Source organism: Lacerta agilis, chromosome 15, assembly GCF_009819535.1.
Source record: "Lacerta agilis isolate rLacAgi1 chromosome 15, rLacAgi1.pri, whole genome shotgun sequence".
NCBI classification, from domain to species: Eukaryota; Metazoa; Chordata; class Lepidosauria; order Squamata; family Lacertidae; genus Lacerta; species Lacerta agilis.
Genome location: NC_046326.1, coordinates 34,791,274 through 34,812,477, shown reverse-complemented (window position 1 = coordinate 34,812,477; position 21,204 = coordinate 34,791,274).

The window sequence follows — 21,204 nt, the reverse complement described above, 5'->3', positions numbered from 1 at the left end:
CAGAAGGGTGTGGAACAGTTCAATACCAGCACTGTTCTCAAACCTGCTATGTCAACCTTTACCTTGCCCCACTTCGTGGGTCAGGTGAGGTGCTGGGCATGTAACAGGCATCCTAGCACTGTCGCCATTTTAACTTGCTCCCCTCGAACATTAGCTGGTTAAGCTCAGGAGCAAACAGATTGCAAACGTGAGCCTTGTAGGGCTAAACCTTGCATTAAAGGGTACAATGTACAATTTAGCCTACGAGCAGGAGTTAACGTATGAGCAGCAGATAACACACAAAAAAAGGAAGACTTGAGACGATAATGGGTGGAATATCAGGATATGCAGCAGGATCAAGGTTTGCCTAGAATGCCACGGACAGTTGAACTGGGAAGTCCTAGGAAAAGATATACCGTATTTTTTCTGTGTACAGTCATAGCTCAGGTTACGGCCGCTTCAAGTTGCGTGATTTCGGGTTGCGCACCGTGCCGTACCCGGAAGTAAAGGAACATGATACTTCTGGGTTTTGGTGCTCGCGCATGCACAGAAGTGCTAAATTGCTAAATTACTGCACAATTGTGTTGTGCTTTTAGATCTCATACTGTAGATCCTGTATTGAAGCTTTCTTATGTGAGCTGCCTTGGATGAGTTGCGCTCAGGAAAGCAACCTATGAATATTTGGAACTAAATAAATAAATGCAATGTTATAAAGCTACTGCTACACACACACACACACACACACACAGAGAGAGAGAGAGAGAGAGAGAGAGAGCGAGAGAGAGAGCTGCATAATGCAGTTTTTGGCATTTACAAATCCTTTGTGAAAAGGTCACCCTGTTCTTGGGATCTTTTATTAACACTGAAGAGCAGGCCGGAAAATGTCACATCTTTCTACCATGATATTTACACAAAAAGTATGACTAAGCACACACAGTTTTTCAAGTGTGATGGCATTAAGGAGACCTGCGATCATCAGCTCTCTAAGGGGAGTCGATTGCCTTGCCAGCTCGTTCTTATTAACCTGCAAAAAGGAGTGGTTCCTAACTCCTCATTTTCACTTAAGAATATTAGAAGAAAGAGCAGAAGAACATCATAAGCACCTGCTGGATCAGGCCAATGGTCCATCTAGTCCAGCATTCTGCTTTCACAGGGGCCAACTGTGGGAATGTTAAGAATAGCAGGAAAGGATATATTGAATAAGTATTATCCTTCTTTCACTCACGCTAGTAAGTGATGTAGCAGAGCAGATTTCCCTTATATAGCTGGAAGCTAGTTTGCAAATTCGTTTGAATCTCTTAGTTAAGATTATTTCCTGGTGTCCCGTTTTACCCCTCCTAAAAGAATGAAGACACAAGAGTCTTTTTGAGTAAAGTAACAATATGTTTACTCACATTTCAGTTCACGATTTGATCCCTGAAAGGCAGGCTTTACCTGATAGTTACACAATAAACTGTGAGTTCATCTCATAGGGAGACTGAACACATGTGCTGCTGGCTGAGAGCCAGCAGACAGCAAAATTACATTAAGAGTACAAAATGGCTGCAGGAGAGAGAACAAGACAAGAAGAGACAAAACAAGACAACTTCAAGACAAACTAGACTGCAAGTGAGAAAATGGCTGTGTGACTCAGCTCTTTCATGGAGTGAGCCAGAGGCATGCCCATCTCCCAGGTCACATGCAGGGGGAGGAAGCTCCAGACCAGTGGAACAGGAAGTTACACTGACTGGATGTCCCCCTGCTTGTGCCCACTCTAGGGAAATAAGGAATGTTGCATTTGACTGCACCAATGGATCACATCCCACACCAACCACATGCCCGTGGGAAGCCCAAAAGCATGACCCAAGCACAAGAGAGCTCTCCCATCCTGTGGCTTCCAACAACTAGCATTCAGAGGCATAGGACTCCAATAGTGGAGGCAGGACATAACCATCATGGTTAACAGGTCTTGAAAGATAGCCTTGTCCTCCATGAATTTGCCTAGTGGTCATCACTATTTCTTGGAGGAGCAAATCCCATAGTTTCACTATACACTTATTGTTGTCTAACACACCACGGGCCACATTTCATTGGATGCCAGAATTGCCTATCCACCCCTCCTTCTATCGTGAACAGATGAAAGTTACAAAGAGTTTCTGTGATTGGCTGATGTAGGTGTCCCCCACCCTCACTTTGGTGCATGTATGTGGAAGAACTGAGGCCTGGGTGTCAGGGCTGGTCCAGCTGCAGTTCAGCATGGAGACTCAGATAGGTTAGAGTGGCTCTCTCCTAATTTTTCTGCTGGCATGCTAAGACCTCCCTATTCAGACATGCCTTTGAAAACTAAGTTGCAGATGAAGCTGACCACAAGGCTGCTATTAGGGCAATCTGCTGCTGCGTGAGTGTTGGGAAGGCCGCTCCCTTCTCCTGCTAATTCCACCTGGCTGAGGGGGCGAGGCCTGCACTCACTGCTGCACTTTTAATTTGTTTTAATGGTGGTTTTTATATCATTTTATTATTTTTTGTTGGGGGTGGGGCAAATGTTTAGTTTAATTTTAGCGTTGTTCTCTGTTTTTTATTTGTATTATTTTGTTAATTTAGTGTATGGTCTTTATTTGTTTTTTAAGGGGATAGGGGTAGGGCTGCCTGGGATTGGGCCTCAGCCAACAGGATGGCTGGGGCAGGTTCCACAGGGGGGGTAGTCTTGGAAAGACACCCGATCTCAGTGATCATGGGCAGGAGGAGGAGTCACGCTAAGACCAGATCATGTCATTACCGAGGAGGCAGGTTTAGTCGTTGTCTGAGGACTATCCCTGCCTCCAGGTCTGGTCCTGACCGGATGGATATTGGAATCAGCAGGGGATACCCACATGACCTGAAAGTGTTGCTGTGTAATGCCAGGTCAATGATTAACAAAACCACTGCCATCCACGACTTGATTGTGGATGGAGGATTTGACCTGGCATGTGTAACAGAGACTTGGTTGGATGAAGCAGATGGGCCTGTCCTTGCCGCTGCTTGTCCACCAGGTTTCTCTTACGCACAGCAACCCAGGCCATCTGGGCGGGGAGGGGGGGTTGCAGTGATTTTTAGGAAGTCATTAGTTTGCACCAGGCGTCCTATTGGGAAGACCCAGTTTTCTGAGTGCATGTTCTGGAAGTTGGGCAATAGGGGCAGTACAGGATTCCTTTTGGTGTACCGACCTCCCCGCTGCACCAAGGATTCCCTGCCCGAGCTGCTTCAGGTCGTGGCGGATATGCTCCTGGAGACACCTAGTTTGGTTGTCTTAGGGGATTTTAACATCCATGCCGACACGACCTTACAAGGGGCCGCTCGGGACTTCGTGGAAAGCATGGCCTCCATGGGGCTGTCCCTGAATAAGTCTGGTCCAACTCATAGCCGCGGACATGCCTTAGACCTGGTGTTTACCTCTATGGATGTTGGTGATCTGACACTAAGTAAAAGTGAAACAAAAGAAGTGCCATGGTCAGATCACTTCCTGGTGCAGCTGGACTTCTCTGCGACCCTTCCCCTCTGCAGGGAGGTGGGACCGATTCAGATGGTCCGCCCCCGCTACTTAATGGATCCAATTGGTTTCCAGAGAGTGGTAGGGGATGCATTATCCCATGTTGATGGCCTTTCAGTTGATTCCCTGGTGGCCCGCTGGAATGCGGAGTTAACCAGGGCTATTGACTGTCTGGCTCCGAAGCGTCCTCTCCGATTGCATGGAGCCCGGACAGCTCTGTGGTTTTCCCCGGAGCTGAGGGCGATGAAACAGTCGCTGAGACGGCTAGAGCGCCGGTGGCGGAAAACTCATTCTGAATCAGACCGGACACGGGTTAGAGCTCAACTTCGAGCCTACCAAGTGGCAATGGCGACAGCGAAGAGGACCTTCTTCGCTGTTTCTATTGCATCTGCAGAAAACAGCAGCAGGAGACTCTTCCAGGTGGTTCGCAACCTAGCAGAACCACCTTTATCACCGGGGTCTGGTAGGGACCCCAAGATCTCCTGCAATGCTTTTGCAAAGTTTTTTGCAGATAAAGTCGCTCAGATTCAGAAGGAGGTAGACTCCACCGTGGGAGCAGGGCCGGGGCGGGAGAGTGCTAGAGCCCTGTCTAGTCATGTTTCATGGGATCGATTCCAATCTGTTACCTCCGAGGATGTGGACAGGCTGCTTGGACGAGTGAAACCGACCACCTGTCTCCTAGATCCTTGCCCATCCTGGCTTATAAAAGCTAGCCGGGAAGGGCTGGGCGATGGGCTCTGCGCGGTGGTGAATGCTTCCCTCTGCGAGGGAATCTTTCCAGACCCGCTGAAAGAGGCGGTCATTAAACCGCTTCTTAAAAAAACATCTCTAGACCCGGCCAATATGGCCAACTATCGCCCAGTCTCAAATTTACCATTCTTGGGCAAGGTGATTGAGCGGGTGGTTGCTGAACAACTCCAAGCACGCCTGGAAGATGCGGACCATTTGGATCCCTTCCAATCAGGATTCAGGCCTCATCATGGGACTGAAACTGCCTTGGTCGCGCTGGTTGATGATCTCCGGCGGGCTAGGGACAAAGGTGAGAGCTGTTTCCTGGTTCTGCTGGATCTCTCAGCGGCCTTTGACACCATCGACCATAACATCCTTCTGGACCGGCTAGAGGGGTTGGGAGCTGGGGGCACTGTTATACAGTGGTTCCGCTCTTTCCTCCTGGGCCGTGTTCAGAAAGTGGTGGTGGGGGATGAGTGTTCAGACCCCTGGGCTCTCACTTGTGGGGTGCCTCAGGGTTCTGTCCTCTCCCCCATGCTTTTTAATATCTATATGAAGCCGCTGGGAGAGATCATCAGGGGGTTTGGATTGGGTGTTCATCAATATGCAGATGACACCCAGCTCTACCTCTCTTTTAAATCAGAACCAGTGAAGGCGGTGAAGGTCCTGTGTGAGTGCCTGGAGGCTGTTGGAGGATGGATGGCGGCTAACAGATTGAGGTTGAATCCTGACAAGACAGAAGTACTGTTTTTGGGGGACAGGAGGCGGGCGGGTGTGGGGGACTCCCTGGTCCTGAATGGGGTAACTGTGCCCCTGAAGGACCAGGTGCGCAGCCTGGGAGTCATTTTGGACTCACAGCTGTCCATGGAAGCGCAGGTTAATTCTGTGTCCAGGGCGGCTGTCTACCAGCTCCATCTGGTACGCAGGCTGAGACCCTACCTGCCCGCAGACTGTCTTGTCAGAGTGGTGCATGCTCTGGTTATCTCCCGCTTGGACTACTGCAATGCGCTCTACGTGGGGCTACCTTTGAAGGTGACCCGGAAACTGCAATTAATCCAGAATGCGGCAGCTAGACTGGTGACTGGGAGTGGCCGCCGGGACCACATAACACCGGTCCTGAGAGATCTGCATTGGCTCCCAGTACGTTTCCGAGCACAATTCAAAGTGTTGGTGTTGACCTTTAAAGCCCTAAACGGCCTCGGTCCTGTATACCTGAAGGAGCGTCTCCACCCCCATCATTCAGCCCGGACACTGAGATCCAGCGCCGAGGGCCTTCTGTCGGTTCCCTCACTGCGAGAAGCAAAACTACAGGGAACCAGGCAGAGGGCCTTCTCGGTAGTGGCGCCCGCCCTGTGGAACGCCCTCCCGTCAGAAGTCAAGGGAATAAACAACTACCTGACATTCAGAAAACACCTAAAGGCAGCCCTGTTTAGGGAAGTTTTTAATTTGTGACTCTGTATTGTATTTTGATTGTTGGAGGCCGCCCAGAGTGGCTGGGGAGACCCGGCCAGATGGGCGGGGTATAAATAATAAATTATTATTATTATTATTATAATCTGTATTTTAATGCTGGTTCTAAATGTGTTTTGTTTTTCAAACCAATAGTTTGGTTTTGTTGCTTTGTATTTTAGAATGATGGTTTTAAAATGTCCTAAGCTGCTTTAGGTCACAACTTGGGAGAAAGGCAGGCACACCAAACAGGATATAAATGCATCAATTAAATGAATGAATCCTGCTGGGTGCTGCTTCAGAAGGCGGGACTGAAACGTCTGCTCAACAGCTCATGGCCAGGGAGCAAAATCCTGCTAGGTGCTACTTCCCCAACATGTTCATGCAGGGAACTTCCTGGCAAAATGAACCACGCAAAGGCTGCCTGACTCCCTCTCCCCTCACCCTGCTGCTCGACTGCCCTGCCTTTGGACAGCCCTGGATTGCTGAGGTGGGCTAGCCAGGGTTGTCTCGAGCAGAAGCTTGAATTGGCTTGATTGGCATTGGGGCTTCAGCCGGATTTGGTTGCACAGACCTAAATAGTTTGCTGCTCAGCACAGTGATGTATCGGAGCACATTGTCCAGCTTGCTGAAAGAGCCTTCTCTCTTGTTGCCACCTGGGACACACACACAATACACCCAAATAACCACCTGAAACGGCCCAGACAATCGCCCGCCCTGTCTGCCTCAATCTTTCCCCTGCTTCTCCCTCTCTCCCTCCCTTTCCCAGCCAAGCGTCTTCCCTGGGAAAATTCCAGCTCCCTTTCAAAGCCACAAAAGCCACTTTGTTGGACCAATCTAATTCCTTACGATAACATTAACGTATCAATGGAGCGCGTTGCCTTTGCTGTAATAGCTCCCTTTTGAACATTGCCGGCCTCATTATGTCCTCCCTTGTCCGTTCCAGAGGCGCAGCTCCTCCAGAGAGTCGCACTGCAGCGCTGGTAATGACGATGAAGAGCCCGTCGGATGCATGGGTGGGCAGCCAAACGGGGAGGTGGAGCTGGAGGGAGGGCAGATCTCCCATGGAAGGTGGATAAGACCTGTTCTGCTGTCACTTGGCGTCATTATAGGCCCAGGTGTGGTGGGGAGTTATTGCAAAGTGGTGGGTTGCTGCTGCTGCTGCTGCTGCTGCTGCTGCTGTTGTTGTTGTTGTTGTTGTTTTGTAAGAAGATATAGGGCTTAGGTCCAGGATACTCAAAGGACCATACTTTCCCATACAGAATCAGGGCAGTAAAGGGATTTGAGTTACCACGTCTTATCGAGCGATATGGGAAGCCAAAGAAAAACAAAAATTGGTGATTTGTGATGGAGTTAAGATGGATTATGTGAAACGCAATAAAATTTAAATTTAAAAAATACAACCATAGAACCGTAGAGTTGGAAGGGACCCCGGGGGTCATCTAGTCCAACCCCCTGCAATGCAGGAATCTTAACTAAAGCATCCATGACAGATGGCCACCCAGCTTAAAAACCTCCAAGGAAGGAGAACCCGTAACCTCCCTGAGGGCAATTGCCAGGGATGATGGGAATTGTAGTCCAACAACAACTGGAGGGCCTAGGTTTTCCCCACATCTGTTTTGGAGTCCCAAAGACATCTATTTCCAACTCTGCGAGATAATTGTCTCCTCTCTACCACCATGGTTCCCCCCCCCCAAGGTCTGACTACAGCAATACTACTGCTAGCATATTTGCAAAGCTAAGCAGGGTCTGGTATGGTTCCTGGTTGGATGGGGGACCTCAAGTTGAGATTCCTACATTGCCAGATAGCGCTGGGATCCCTTCCAACTCTAGCATTCTACCATTCTATGAACAAAGACAGAACTCTCTTTTTTGGCCCAATGTGGAGCTAGAACCCACAACCCTCCATGACCAGCAGCTCCTCTGGTCTCCTCCTCCTCTTGTTGCCATGTGCCGGGGGATGCTTCACCTCCATGGCAGGATAAGGAAGAGGGGGAGCCATCGCCGTGCCCCTGGCTTACATGGCTGTGTGATGCCCTCTGCAATATTGTGTGTGACACCTGGAGGAATATTGAGGGGGCCCAGCCCCACAACAAATATTGGGGTGGTTCAAAGGGGTTCAGTCTCTAGGTGTCAGCGCCCCTGTGTCCCTTTAACATTTCAGCTGGGGGGGAAGCAAGGTTTGGTCCACAGTGAAGGGTGAGGGAGGGGACCATGGCACATAAAGTGTAACACACATCCTGCACCCTCCCCCCTAGTTGCTATTTTTTTAAAGAGGGGGGAACCCTAACAAATGATTCAATGCAATAACACACTTAATGTATTGTGTGTTTGGGCCTTTAATATCTAAAACAACTTTTTGCTAAGAGCTAAGGCTCTCAGACAGCTCCCTACTGCACAAATAATACTCTTCTAATATGTGTCACAAAACATTTGTGCCGTTTTTTTTATTATTATTCCCCTGTACTAATTATCTCGGAAGTCTTTTTTTTTTTTTAACTTTCCCAGAAGTGTAGGCTTGTTATAGCAGAGCTATATTATGATAATTATGCTCATTTGGGTGCGTAAACCATCATATTTTATAAAGATGTGAACTTTGCAGAGTAATGAAGTCAATCAGAAGAAATTAAAGCAATCAATTGACTGGGATGGCATGTTTTAGGAAAACACACACCCTTTCAACCTCCCCATAAGGCATATGGTGAAAATCATCGGGGAGAGGCCATGGCTCAGTGAGAGAGAGCATTCTGCATGCATGCAGAAGATCACAGGTTTCCTGGTTTCTCCAGGTAAGAATGGTAGAGACCCCTGACTGAAACCATGGAGAGCTGCTGCCAGTCAGTGTAGACAATATTGAGCTAGATGGACCAATAGTGTGATTCTGTATAAGGCGCCTTCCTATGTTTCTAATGTAATATAGTCTATTAAGACTGAGAAGTCCTCAGCTGCTATTAGGAATATATTCCACCCTTGCAGTACAAAACAAGCACAATAAAACAGCAGATTATGTCCTTAGCAAATGTTACCTCTGCCATTAACCCACTTGGGAGGGGGTTGGCAAACTTTTTATCCCTTCCTGCTGAGAGCTTAATTTCCTTGTATAAAATATTGCCTTTTATGTGCTTTTTTTCAAGCAGTTCCCCCTAATATAATGTACTTTTGTATGCTGTTTCCACCCATATATTCTTTTTCTAAACATACTTTTTGTATCTGCATTACTCGCCTGGAGGACTGTATTGCAAAATTCAGAGAGAAGGGTGAATTTTAAAGGGTGACTGCGTTACACTTCACATCTTGGAAGTACAAATCAGGTTTGGTTTTCCTTTAAATGTGAACAGAAGCAGTTTTCTCCTCCAACCCTACAGGAAAAGTGTGTGTGTGTGGGGGGGTGCACTTCTACCCCTATGTATCTGTTGGCATCCATCTGTCTCAAGAGACAATGGAGTACGCCTCTGAGGGTGAAGTCAAACCGCTGGAGAATCGCAACACCTGCTGTGGCTGCAAAGACCAGTACCTTGTAGTTGTTGCCTCTTGCGTGCTTTTTGCTGCATTAGCTGCACTGAAGTAACCTCCCTGGGGTGCAATCCTGGGCAGTGTGCGTGGAGGTCCTGGGCTGCCCAGAGGACAAGACCCCCACTCCCAGCCTCACCAAAGGAAAGCAGAGCGATATGTTTGGCACTAGCGTGGCTGCAGGAGTTGCCAGAAGGAGGCGTACAAGATACTCTCCAACCATGTTAGGGACTCCACTCAGGTTCTATATAGGGTTTACTCCTTAGCCGGTTCTTCTCCATGAAGACGTCCCGCAAGGCAGCGGGTATGGATCTGAATGAGTATAACCCCAAGGCAGCGGAGGTTTGGGATCAGAGTTTTCTTTCTCCTAGATGGGCAACGATCCCAGGTTGACGAGCTTTACGTGCCCCTCACTTCCTTCTACAGCACGGGCAGAAACCGCTTTCTTGTCCATTGGACCCATTCTTGGTCTTGTCCGCTCAATCCACTGGAGCTTGTATTTGCATTCAGATTAAAAAATGCTTGTGTATTATCTATTTGGAAAATGTATAAACTGCTTGCTGAAATACATACATACATACATACATACATACATACATACAGGTAAAGGTACCCTGACTGTTAGGTCCCCACCTGAACCAGACAACTCTGGGGTTGCGGTGCTCATCTCACTTTACTGGCCGAGGGATCCAGCATACAGCTTCCAGGTCATGTGGCCAGCATGACTAAGCTGCTTCTGGCAAACCAGAGCAGCGCATGGAGACGCCATTTACCTTCCCGCCGGAGTGGTACCTACCGTATTTTCCAGCATATAAGACGACTGGGCATATAAGACGACCCCCAACTTTTCCAGTTAAAATATAGAGTTTGAGATATACTCGACCACAGATTCTCCACCCGGCGTATAAGACGACCCCCAACTTTTGCGAAGATTTTCCTGGATTAAAAAGTAGTCTTATACGCCAGAATATACAGTATTTATCTACTTGCACTTTGACGTGCTTTCGAATTGCTAGGTTGGCAGGAGCTGGGACCAAGCAACGGGAGCTCACCCCGTTGCAGGGATTCGAACCTCCAACCTTCTGATCAACAAGCCCTAGGCTCTGTGGTTTAACCCACAGCGCCACCCGCACACATACATACATTCTCTTCTGCCACCCTAGAAGGAAATAAGATCTGGAGAAGTCAAAGCATAGTACTGTTCTCTTACTCTCCCCTCCTCAACCCCCCCCCCCAGTCTTGCTTTGTTTACTTTTCCCAGTCTCTTTCTGTGTTTGTTCTTTTGCAAAGTCACTTCGTCATTTACGTTCAGTGACAGATCACCAGTGTTCCAGCGCCCACATTCTGGAGCGGTGATTTATGACTATGGGATATGCACCGCTCTATAAAAAGGGAGAGCTTTCGCATCTCTGGCGGGCGCTTGACAATTGTGGATGCTTTGTCTATGTCTTAGGTGAGCTTTGGCTCAGAAAACAAAACGAAAACAAAACTCCCCCCCCACCACCTGTCAGCTACAAAAAACAAATTTAAGTGAGCTTCTTAGAGCCGAAATATAGAACACACTCATTTCCTAATAGTTTCTTCTTCTTCTTTGCTCCTTGGCCTGCTGCCTAGTCTCAAGCGAGTGGGGTTATCCAAACCCCAAGACCCCAGATGGTTACAAAGATAAGAACATAAGTGTAAGGACGTTCAGTGGTTGCTCATGAGAAATCAGCTGAACGCAGAACTTCAAAAGAACTAAGTTCTTTATTGTGCAGTTATTTACAGTGGAGCAAAAGTGCAAACGTCCATCTCATCCCTCTGCAGAGTCCGGGAATGAACTCTTCCGGTTCTTTGTCCAGCAAAAGAGGCGCGGGATCCTGAACCCCCGCCTCCCCCTTCCATGTCTTTCCTGTCTGCGAACTCAGGGCGCGGGAAACTGTCCCTGTTCCCCGCTTTCCCCTTGGTGCTCAGGCTCTGCCATCCCCTCACAGCCCCTGCGCCGACTTCCTGCCTCTAACTCCCCCTCCCCACTGGAGGAATGGTCGCTTCCTGCAGAGGAGGGGGATGACGAACTGGTGAACAGAGGGGGTGGTTCCCTGTACTGCAAGCTCTCCCGGGATGCTACCTGCCGTGGGGAGGGTGGTTTCCTGACAATAAGAATAGACTGCTGGATCAATGGCCCATCTAGTCCAGCATCCTGTTCTCACAGTGGCCAGCTAGATGCTTGTGGGGATCCACAACCAGGTTCTGAGTAGATGAGTAGTCTCCCCTCTTGTGGTTTCCAGCAACTGGTATTCAGAAGCATTGCTGCTTCCAGCAGAGGGGGTGCAGCATAGTCCTCATGCATTTTTAGGAACCTGCTTAGTTGGTATCAGGCTCTTACTGGTTACTGCCCAGCTGAAGCTGAACCTGGACATTGAACACTCATACTTTCCACCCTCCATCTCAAGCAGGAAGACATGTGTGCCCCTCTTTCCAGGAGCTCCTTGAAAGCTACATGTGAAAGACAGGAGCCTGTGCCCTTGATACAAAACATGTCCATTAGGAGAAATCGAAACATTCAAATGCTGATGTATTTCCAAGAGGCAACGTGGCTTTTTGATCAATATATCACCAAGCTGTCCCAAATTTTAAATAGCAGCAAATACCTTTGTGCTGGAATACTGCCCCCAATTTTGTCAAATTGCAACCTAAAACTCCTGTGATTTTTCCGGATTGACAGGATTGCAAATGCCATTTTTTTTCCTGGAAGCACAGAAATGAGCACAATGTCTGCTAGATTTGGCTAGTTTTCCAGAAGTCACTTTTATGTTTCGTGAAAGATCGCATAAAACGCCATAATTATCAGGTAAGGAAACATTGGGATAAAATGCTGTCTGAATGCAGCCTTAGTGTACAAAGGCAACAATCACATCTATGGCTCCTCCCACTTTTGGCCCCACCCCTATTTGACTTTGGCCACACCCAGCACTCACCTGCAGTCTCTGAAAGGTTGCTCTTGAAGGAATGTAGGGTAATGTATTTTTTATGTCCTGGGTTGGCTTTGGGTCTCTCCCACATCACTCACAGCCAACTCTGTGAGCTCGCAATATTTCTCAGAGTGTTTAATAACAGGAGAGCTTATTGGAAATTTTTCAACTAATTATTGGAGGCTTAGAAAAACCCCCACCACGCACCGCGTGATTCCCCTATGAACTTAACAATGAAAGGTTAATATATTTTCTTGCAAATGAAATGTGTTCAGTCAGACAAGGACTAACACCTTAGCTCATGAATATAATGCTGCAGAGAATTGTCTTCCAAACAAATTTGATGCTGGTCTGGCTGCCTGCCCCCAAAAGATATATTTGGAAATGTCTAATCTGTGTGAAGGAATGGGCCCTGCATTTCAGAAAGGCAATCAAATAATTTGGACTGCTGGGGCTCCATATAGATTCAGTGGGCTTGTGTGTGTGTAAAGGGAATCAGAAAGTTGGAAGACACCTCAGAGGTAATCTATTCTAACCCGCTGCCAGCCCAAGACATCCACTATGTCACAGATACGTGGTCATCCAACCCCACTTAAAAGTCTCTAATGAATGAGAATCAATCACCTTCCAGGGCAGCCCTCCAAACAACTTGCACCATCAGGAAGCAATGAAGCAATGCATTGCCGGCGGTTGGACTGATGATTCTTGGGGGTATGCTTCAACTCTACAATTCTGTGATGGTCTAGTTGAAATCCCCCTTGCTGTTATTTGAAGCATCTGGTTCAGGTCCACCACCTGGGGCAACAGAAAACCATCTATTAATTTAAAGACTCTCTCAAGGCAAATCTAAAAAAAAAGTAGTATAAACACTGATAACTTGGAAACACTGGCCTGCTAGCGCTCCAGTTGGAGAACAGCCTTTACCAAAGGTGTCATGGGCTTTGAAGACACTCAAACTCAGGACGAAAGGGAGAAACGTGCTAAGAGGAAGGCATGCTTGGTAAACCCTCACTGTGATCAACTCCCCCCCCCCCCAGAAACCTATGTCCCTACTGTGAAAGGATGTGTGGATCCATCTAGTCCACCGCCCTGCAATTCTGGAATATGCAGCTGTACCACATGGGGATCAAACCTGCAACCTTGGCGTTGCATGTCAATGTCCCGACCCCTCCCGTGGTAAAATAAAACACAAGACACAATAAGTAAGGTTAAATGGGCAAGAAAAAGGCCACAACTTTATTGGTTACGGATGTTGAGCGGTATTGGCTTAGGCATTGGACCTAACCGACTATATCCAACTCCAGTACGTCGTGCTAGCAGTCTGGGAAGGGTTAACCACCGATGGGAGAGCCCTGCTCCTGGGGACTCACCCTGTGATCACCGGTATGGGGCGTGCCTTAGGCCCTCACCTTCCACGGCTCTGGACAGGGCCACGCCCCCCCGGACTCATTTAACGAAGTACCCTTCAGCATTTGGGGGAGGTGATGGCCCAACCTCCCCCCCCCCGCCACCTTTCAGCCTTCCCGAGATAATCCAATGCCTAACCGCCCAAACCAAAGTTGTGACGAATTGCTACGAGGTAGGTGAAAACCACCAGGCTGAAGCCAATTTTCCAAGTGGGAAAATTCCTACCAGGCCCCTCAACGGCGACCAACCGTGGTCCATAGCAAGGTCTGGAAAAAAACTTTGCCTAAAGGGTGGGTGGGTGGGTGGGGAAAAACCGGATCAGCTGGTACCCCAAGAGAAGAGGCCGAGCCCTGGCCACGCGCCCACTTAAATGCAGCAGGCACGCCCCTGCCGACCACACCAGTTGGCCAGGCAGGCAGGAACCGCGCCCAGGGCTCGGCCAATAATGCCAGGGTATGAGCCCATCCCCTGTGGACGTGGAGGGCTCGTGGTGTCTGCAACCCCCCCTCCTTTCTATGGGCAGAAGGGGCTTTATCGACACCCCACTCTAACCAACTGAGCTACTCTGGTACTCAACACAAGAGATGCAACACTGTTTTTATGTTTGTATCTCTGTTTCATTATAGTGTTTATTATTTGGGTGTATTCAGCGGCGTTTACTCCCCACTACTGAGGATCAATGGCACCATCAGAGCAAGACTTTGGGGCAGAAGTCCAGAGCCCCACTTGGTAGAATGAGCAGGGAAGATTCCCCCAAAACAGGGCTCCCTTACCACATTCTGAAGTACATGAACTACTGCTCATTACTATCTAAACTGGTAAACGCCCATAATAGTCCACTAAATCCAGAGCCTAAAAATCACCCAAGTGCATAACTGCACTTGATTCCATAGTTAAAGTCTCTCCTGCTAACATCAAGGAGGCTTAGAAAGTGTTTTAACTTTGGCTGGATAATGCCCCAAAGACGTATTAGTATGTCTTACATCCCTTACCTTTGAATTGTCTGCCTTCGTTTTCTGTTTATCATCCATTTGTACGCGGTAACCACAGAGGTGCTTTTTGCAGGGATTTCATTTGCTGCGGCAGCAAAGATTCCCCCTTCAATGTGGGATTTTCACATGTCTTTCTCAAGTCTCGCCTCCTGAGATTTCCCCCCTACCCCACCCTCCTACTCTATTAGCTGTATCTGGCGTGGTTTTGTTTGCTTTGTGTTCCTGTGCATTCAACAGTCAGAAGAAAGGAAAAGAGCGAGAGAGTGTGTGCGTGTTTAATACGGCTTCAGATTAGCCTATGTGAATTGTCAGCTATATTGCAAGATTGGACGCCATCTGTTCTCTTCTACAGATCTGAGGTCCCTCAGGACAAAGGGAAATATTTCCGTGGGGGTTATTTAAATGGTAACATTAAGAGTTTTCTGCAGGAGAGGAGAGAGAAAGAATGGGTTTTGCATGGCAGATGGCATTAGGAATGTGTATGAAATGGAATCCTGAACCCGGCATGAAATTCACTATACAATGCCTTTTGCTATTGAAAAGAACCCTACAGAGGTGAAGAGGGAATAGAGATCCAGTTCTGTAGCCAAGTGATATAAGCCCCTTTGACTATATCCTGAAAGCAAAGCAGGGAATAAAAAAAAACTGGCCCTGCAATGTATAACATTTTGTTTCACAGCTGCACCAATAGAATCAACTAAACTTAAAATAGCTGTGCCTATTTGCAAAGCTGAGAATAGCACCTGTCTGTTCTGTTTCCTTCATTGTTACATGCAGATGCGCTGGCTTGGGCCCAATATTGTGTGTGTGTGTGTGTGTGTGTGTGTGTGTGTGTGTGTGTGCAGGCCTTGCAATACATCTGCGACAACACACCTGTGATGCATGTCATGCGTGGAATGTGCGTGTATCACCGGGAGGAAGCTTCAGTGACTGTGGCTGTTCCTCCCTTGCGCTCAGGAGGAGTGAGCCACTGACGCGGCTTCGTGCTCGGCCTCCTCTGTCCCTTCAATTTGGGAGGGGCTGAACCCCCCGCTGGAAAATTCTGAGGAGTCTGAAGACACCTCTGCCCCCAGGAGATGGCGCCTATGGTCCCATGGGTTTCAACTGCCCAGAGTTCCATTTTTTTCTGGATTAACTGTGAGAATTTCACACATCGATCCCAAAATTGGAGGTGGTGGTGTACTGGCAATGTGATTTTTATTTATTTAATGACATGCTTAGAGCACTTTTTTTTGTCCCCCTCTAACAAAAATCCTGGCTACCCCCATGCCCTGAGGAAGATAAAGTGACTAACAAATTTAATAAATAATAAATAATACTAATACTAATATAAAACCGCCATTAAAAATTACCAGTAAAATAAGACAGGGGGAGAATTAGGAAGGCAGGCAGACAGAGCAGGGGAATAAAATATTAAAGGGGCTGGGCCCCCCAAAGAAAATTATTGGGGGAGGTCCAAGGGCCCCTGACCCCCTAAAGTTGGCACCTATGTTTGAGGGGGTGATAGTCTGGGAGATGGCATTCTCTGTAGCAGCCGCTAAGTTGGGGAACTTGCTCCCCACAGTACAGTGGTACCTTGGGTTAAGAACTTAATTCGTTCTGGAGGTCCGTTCTTAACCTGAAACTGTTCTTAACCTGACGTACCACTTCAGCTAATGGGGCCTCCCGCCGCCGCTGCGCGATTTCTGTTCTCATCCTGAAGCAAAGTTCTTAACCCAAGGTACTATTTCTGGGTTAGTGGAGTCTGTAACCTGAAGCATCTGTAACCTGAGGTACCACTGTATATAGCTTTTGGCAAATTCTGAAGGTGCATTTCTTTACTCTAACCTCTTGACACTCAAGAAGTTTGTTTTCAGGGCCTACCCTATTCTTGTGATTGTAACCTGTTGCAGCTCCTTCACATTTTGAATTGTTGCAACATACAGTGTGACCTTCCGGGCAACGACGGGCAATAAATTCAATTATGATATGGGTGATGAGAACTAGGGATAACTGTGCAAACCTGGTATGTGACGGAACACGCCCCGCCCCTTGCAAAACACTGAAAATCTGGAGGTATTCATAGTAGGCACACTGTGTCCAGAGAGACAGGAACATATGAAATTATTCTTGATGGTAACTTGCAGCCCTCATTACTTTCCCACCTGAACCAGACACCAACCACCTGATATGGTTTAAATTGTATGCCAGGGACTGTGCCCAGCATCTTTTCCATGCAAATCCAATACACTAATATCAAGGCGTATCTCCTCCGCACTGGGTAAGTAGGAAATGGTAACCTGTCATATGACCAGGACAGAAGACAGACGCCTGAGACAGTAAAACCAAGGACAAGGTATGTTGGATCAGGAAAGGATCAGATACTGAGCTGGAGAGAGATGAGCAAAATCTCCACTTCTCATTGCTATTGATTGTAAGTCCGGGGGGGGGGGGGGCTGTTCGTTCCCCCCCAGGTCTCTGTGAACCAGCAAGTGTTGGCAACATGCAACAATCCATACAGCTTCTGTCAGGTCAGTAGGAATTTAATGCCGCAGCTTAAACTGACCCGGCTTTGCCATAAACATGCATAATCAATTGAGTCGCCACTCTCAGACTGTAAGTCACTCTCTCAATTTTAATGGCCGGTATATATTGAAATTCATGGCATCAGGAGCTCGGTACTGAAGCACCTCCCTGTCTTGTCCCTAGAGACTGGCTTAGCTGCTGCTTCCGGCAATTTATGATCTTTGCCTCCCTGCACACCTTTTCTCTTGAAGCATCACATCAAAAGCAGGTAAGCCGGGCTGTTTGTCTTCTTGGGTTTCAACACTGGGGGAAATTCAATGCAGAAGATGGTGTCTGACACAGAATGCAGATGGCCATGGGCATCTTTTCTTTCTGTTCCTTTTCAACGGGCACAATACTAGTCCTGATGGTTGTCTATGGGCACAGATTTGAAACCAGGAAAACCGTGTCTGCTACATTACTGTGCTGGGCATTACAAATCAATATTGTAACCTAAGTGATCAAGGGGATGGAGCAACTCCCCTATGAAGAAAGGTTGCAGTGCCTGGGGATTTTTAGTTTAGAGGAAAAGCGAGTAAGAGGCAACACGATTGAAGTTTATGAAATTATGCATGGCATGAGGAAGTGGCTAAAGAAAATTTTCCTACTCCCCTCACTCATAACACAAGAACTCAGGGTCATCCACCAAGCTGTATGTTGGAAGGTTCAGGACAGATACAAGAAAGCACTTCTTCAGGCAGCATATAGTTAAACTATGGAACTCACTTCCACAGGATGGTTTCACAGAATCATAGAATTGTAGTGTTGGAAGGGATCCCCAAGTGTCACCAAGTCGTCCACCCCTGCAATGCAATAATGTTAACTAAAGTATCCATGACAGATGGCCATCCAACCTCTGCTTAAAAGCCTCCAAGGAAGGAGAGTCCACAACCTCCCGAGGGAGTCTGTTTTATTGCCGAACAGCTCTTACTGTAAGAAAGTTATTCTTGATGTTTAGTCGGAATCTGCTTTCTTGTAGCATGATGCCATTGTTTCGAGACCCCCCTCTGGAGCAGGGGAAAGCATGCTTACTTCATCTTCCATGTGACAGCCAGGGCCGTCTTAGGGATATTGGCCGCCGTGGCGCGGCGATCCCTCCGGCGCCCCTGGCGTGCCGCCTCTCCGTCGCCTCCCTCCCGCGCTTGCCGCCCCTCGGGAGGGGTGGGGGTGGGCGAGCGGGGGGTGCACTCCCTTCCAGTGCTCCCAGGACAGGAGGCGAGGGCGGACAGCTCGCAGCCTGCCCAGGAGCGGCATGGACGGCAGTGGCTACGCCGTCAGCGCGCAAGCGCCCAGCTGCCAGCCCGCCTGTGGGGGTGGGGGCGGGTTGGGGAGGGGGTGCCTGGTATGCCGGCGGGCTCGCGGGGGCGTCCCTGGGGGGCCCGGCGCCCTGGCGCGCCGCGCCACTAGCCCCTATGGATGAGACGGCCCTGGTGACAGCCCTTTAGATATTTGAAGATGGCCATCATATCTCCGTCTCCTCTTTCCCAGGCTAAACATACCCAGCTCCTTCAAGAGTTCCTCATCAGGCTTGGTTTTCCAGACCCTTTATCATCTTGGTCGGTGTCCTCTGTACACTTTCCAGCTTGTCAACATCCTTCTTAAATTGTGGCGCCCAGAACTGTACACAGTACTCTAGGTGTGGTCTAGCCAAGGCAGAATAGAGTGGGGATTATTATTATATGTGACTGTTTCTCTTTCCCCCAGTCCCCTCTTCCAAAACAAAATGAAAAATGTATGCCTAATACAAGAACACTACTATTCCCATCGTGCATCCCAGATATACAGCATCCATTGCTGACTGAAAGGAACTACATGTCCCACCATGCCTTTGGAGAACCCCCCTCCTCTATCCCCTACAAAAATGATTGAGGGGTTCTTGATGGAAACTTTGACTTGCACTTGGGTAAAATATGCAGGAGGCAGGCAGGGTCCCAAGAGCAGACCTGAATTCTACCTACAGCACAACAAGGAAGAACTGTGATCTTCAGCCAGTTTCTCCTTCCAAAGTGACCCAACTAACCAGTTGATTAAAAATGCTCTAGTCCAGGGGTCCCCAAACTAAGGCCTGGGGGCCAGATGCGGCCCAATCACCTTCTAAATGTGGCCCGCGGATGGTCCAGGAATCAGCCTGTTTTTACATGAGTAGAATGTGTGCTTTTATTTAAAATGCATCTCTGGGTTATTTGTGGGGCATAGGAATTCGTTCATTATTTCCCCCCCAAAAAAAAAATATAGTCCAGCCCCCCACAAGGTCTGAGGGACAGTGGACCGGCGCCCTGCTGAAAAAGTTTGCTAGTCCATAGCCTTCCTTTTTTATCAACAGAATTGTCTGTTGTAAGTGGCAACGCATTTCCATTTCATATCTTTTCTTAAAAAACCAAAACCAAAACCCTAGACCATCTTTTCTCCCCAAGAGACATATATGCAATTTCCCCCTGCCGACCACGTATTGATTTAAAGTGTTCCAATCTATTTTTGGAACCTTCAAAGAACAGCTATTACTGCTCAATTACTGTACATCATTAAGCAAGTTAGGATCCATATATATATATATATATATATATATATATATATATATATATACACACATACACACACACTGCAGGTTTCTGGTTAAAAGAAGAAATATAGGAGAGAAGACTAAAGTTGAGCTGAAATTCCACAGAAGGCAACCCCCACACCCTGTGAAAATTTCTGAGATGTTTTCCATTCGTTATTCTTCTAGAAAAAGAAAGCTACTTTGCAGAATTTTCTGTGGTGTGTGTGTGTGTTTGCCGGTGGCTCCTGCACTTGGTCTGGAATATTATGGAGGATACATGTAGATTGATCAGTCTGTTTCTGCTGTGGGTCAATTTCACATAACATCCATTTCTCAACACATTTTGCACTGTTTCTGCATTTATCTGCATTTTCTAAATAAAAACCTGCATCCAAATGTGTACTTTATTTATTTATTTATTATTTAAAATAAGATAATTGCTTTAAATTAAAATATTTTAAATAAGTAATAAGTACTTTATCACAAAAAACGCACATATGCAATTTTATCTCAATGCACAAGCATTTCTAAATGTATTTTATTCTAAAATGCACATTTTTAATGCATTTTGGAACTTTTTCTTTAGCTGCATCCCAAAAAATCAGAGAGGGATGCAATCTGGGGAATAATTATAATCCGATCCGTAAGATTTAGTCCAGGCGGTGCCGAACAGGTCCACTCACAATGAAATTCAGAGAAAATCAAATTATTTTTAAAAAGTCGAATTGTAGAGACTCAGGCTGCCAATACAGTTTGAGGGAAAATCCTTAGGAGGAAAGAAAGAAGATGTTTTATTCCTAATGGTGAGCCCTCCTCCAAACTGGTGGATAATTTCTCCTCCTGCTGGAGATATTTGGTGAAATTGGTTTTTCCCATTTCCGCCCCTGCCCATTGTTAGGATGAAACATATTGATAGGTTACATCTGCATAGTTCTAGGGAGGATTCCAGTCAGCAGTTGGGTTAGAAGGACTATGTGGACAACTGCAGCTTGTTCTGTTCACCTCACAAGTTATAAAGTCCTATGAAGTTGATGCAATAAGGAGCCTGCCGGAAGTTATTGTACTCAAGTTCCCAGTAGCTAGGGATGGGAATGGCCAGGGATGATGGGAGTTGTAGTCCAGCAATATATTGAGTCCCACAGATTCTCCACCTCCCATCTATGGGAAGCTCATCCAGATCCCTGTGTGCATATTCTGCTCAGAATACAGAATGTCTGCAATAAAGGGAGATCACCAAAGTAACCTCTCATGAATGTATTGGGCCAACATCATGATGTGACTCAGAGCTCAAATTGAATGTGGCAGAGAAGCTGGGCTGAATCACTTCTAAAATGTACTGTTCAGAGAATGATTGCCAGAAGCTGTAACTTTTCATCCTCTCAGGAAACCATTCTGCCATTCTCCGGGAAACAGTGTGCAATTGCCTGTCATTGATTCTAGATTGCTTCTCCTAAGACTAGCATGCTCATTGCATGATGCGGGAGAAAGTTAGGACAGATGGCAGTCATTCAGAATAGAAGGCACCCTAGAAGGAGGAGGAGGTCTGTCTCTGTGGGTTTGATTTGTTTCCAAAAGAGGTCTATGGTGGATTCACAGCAG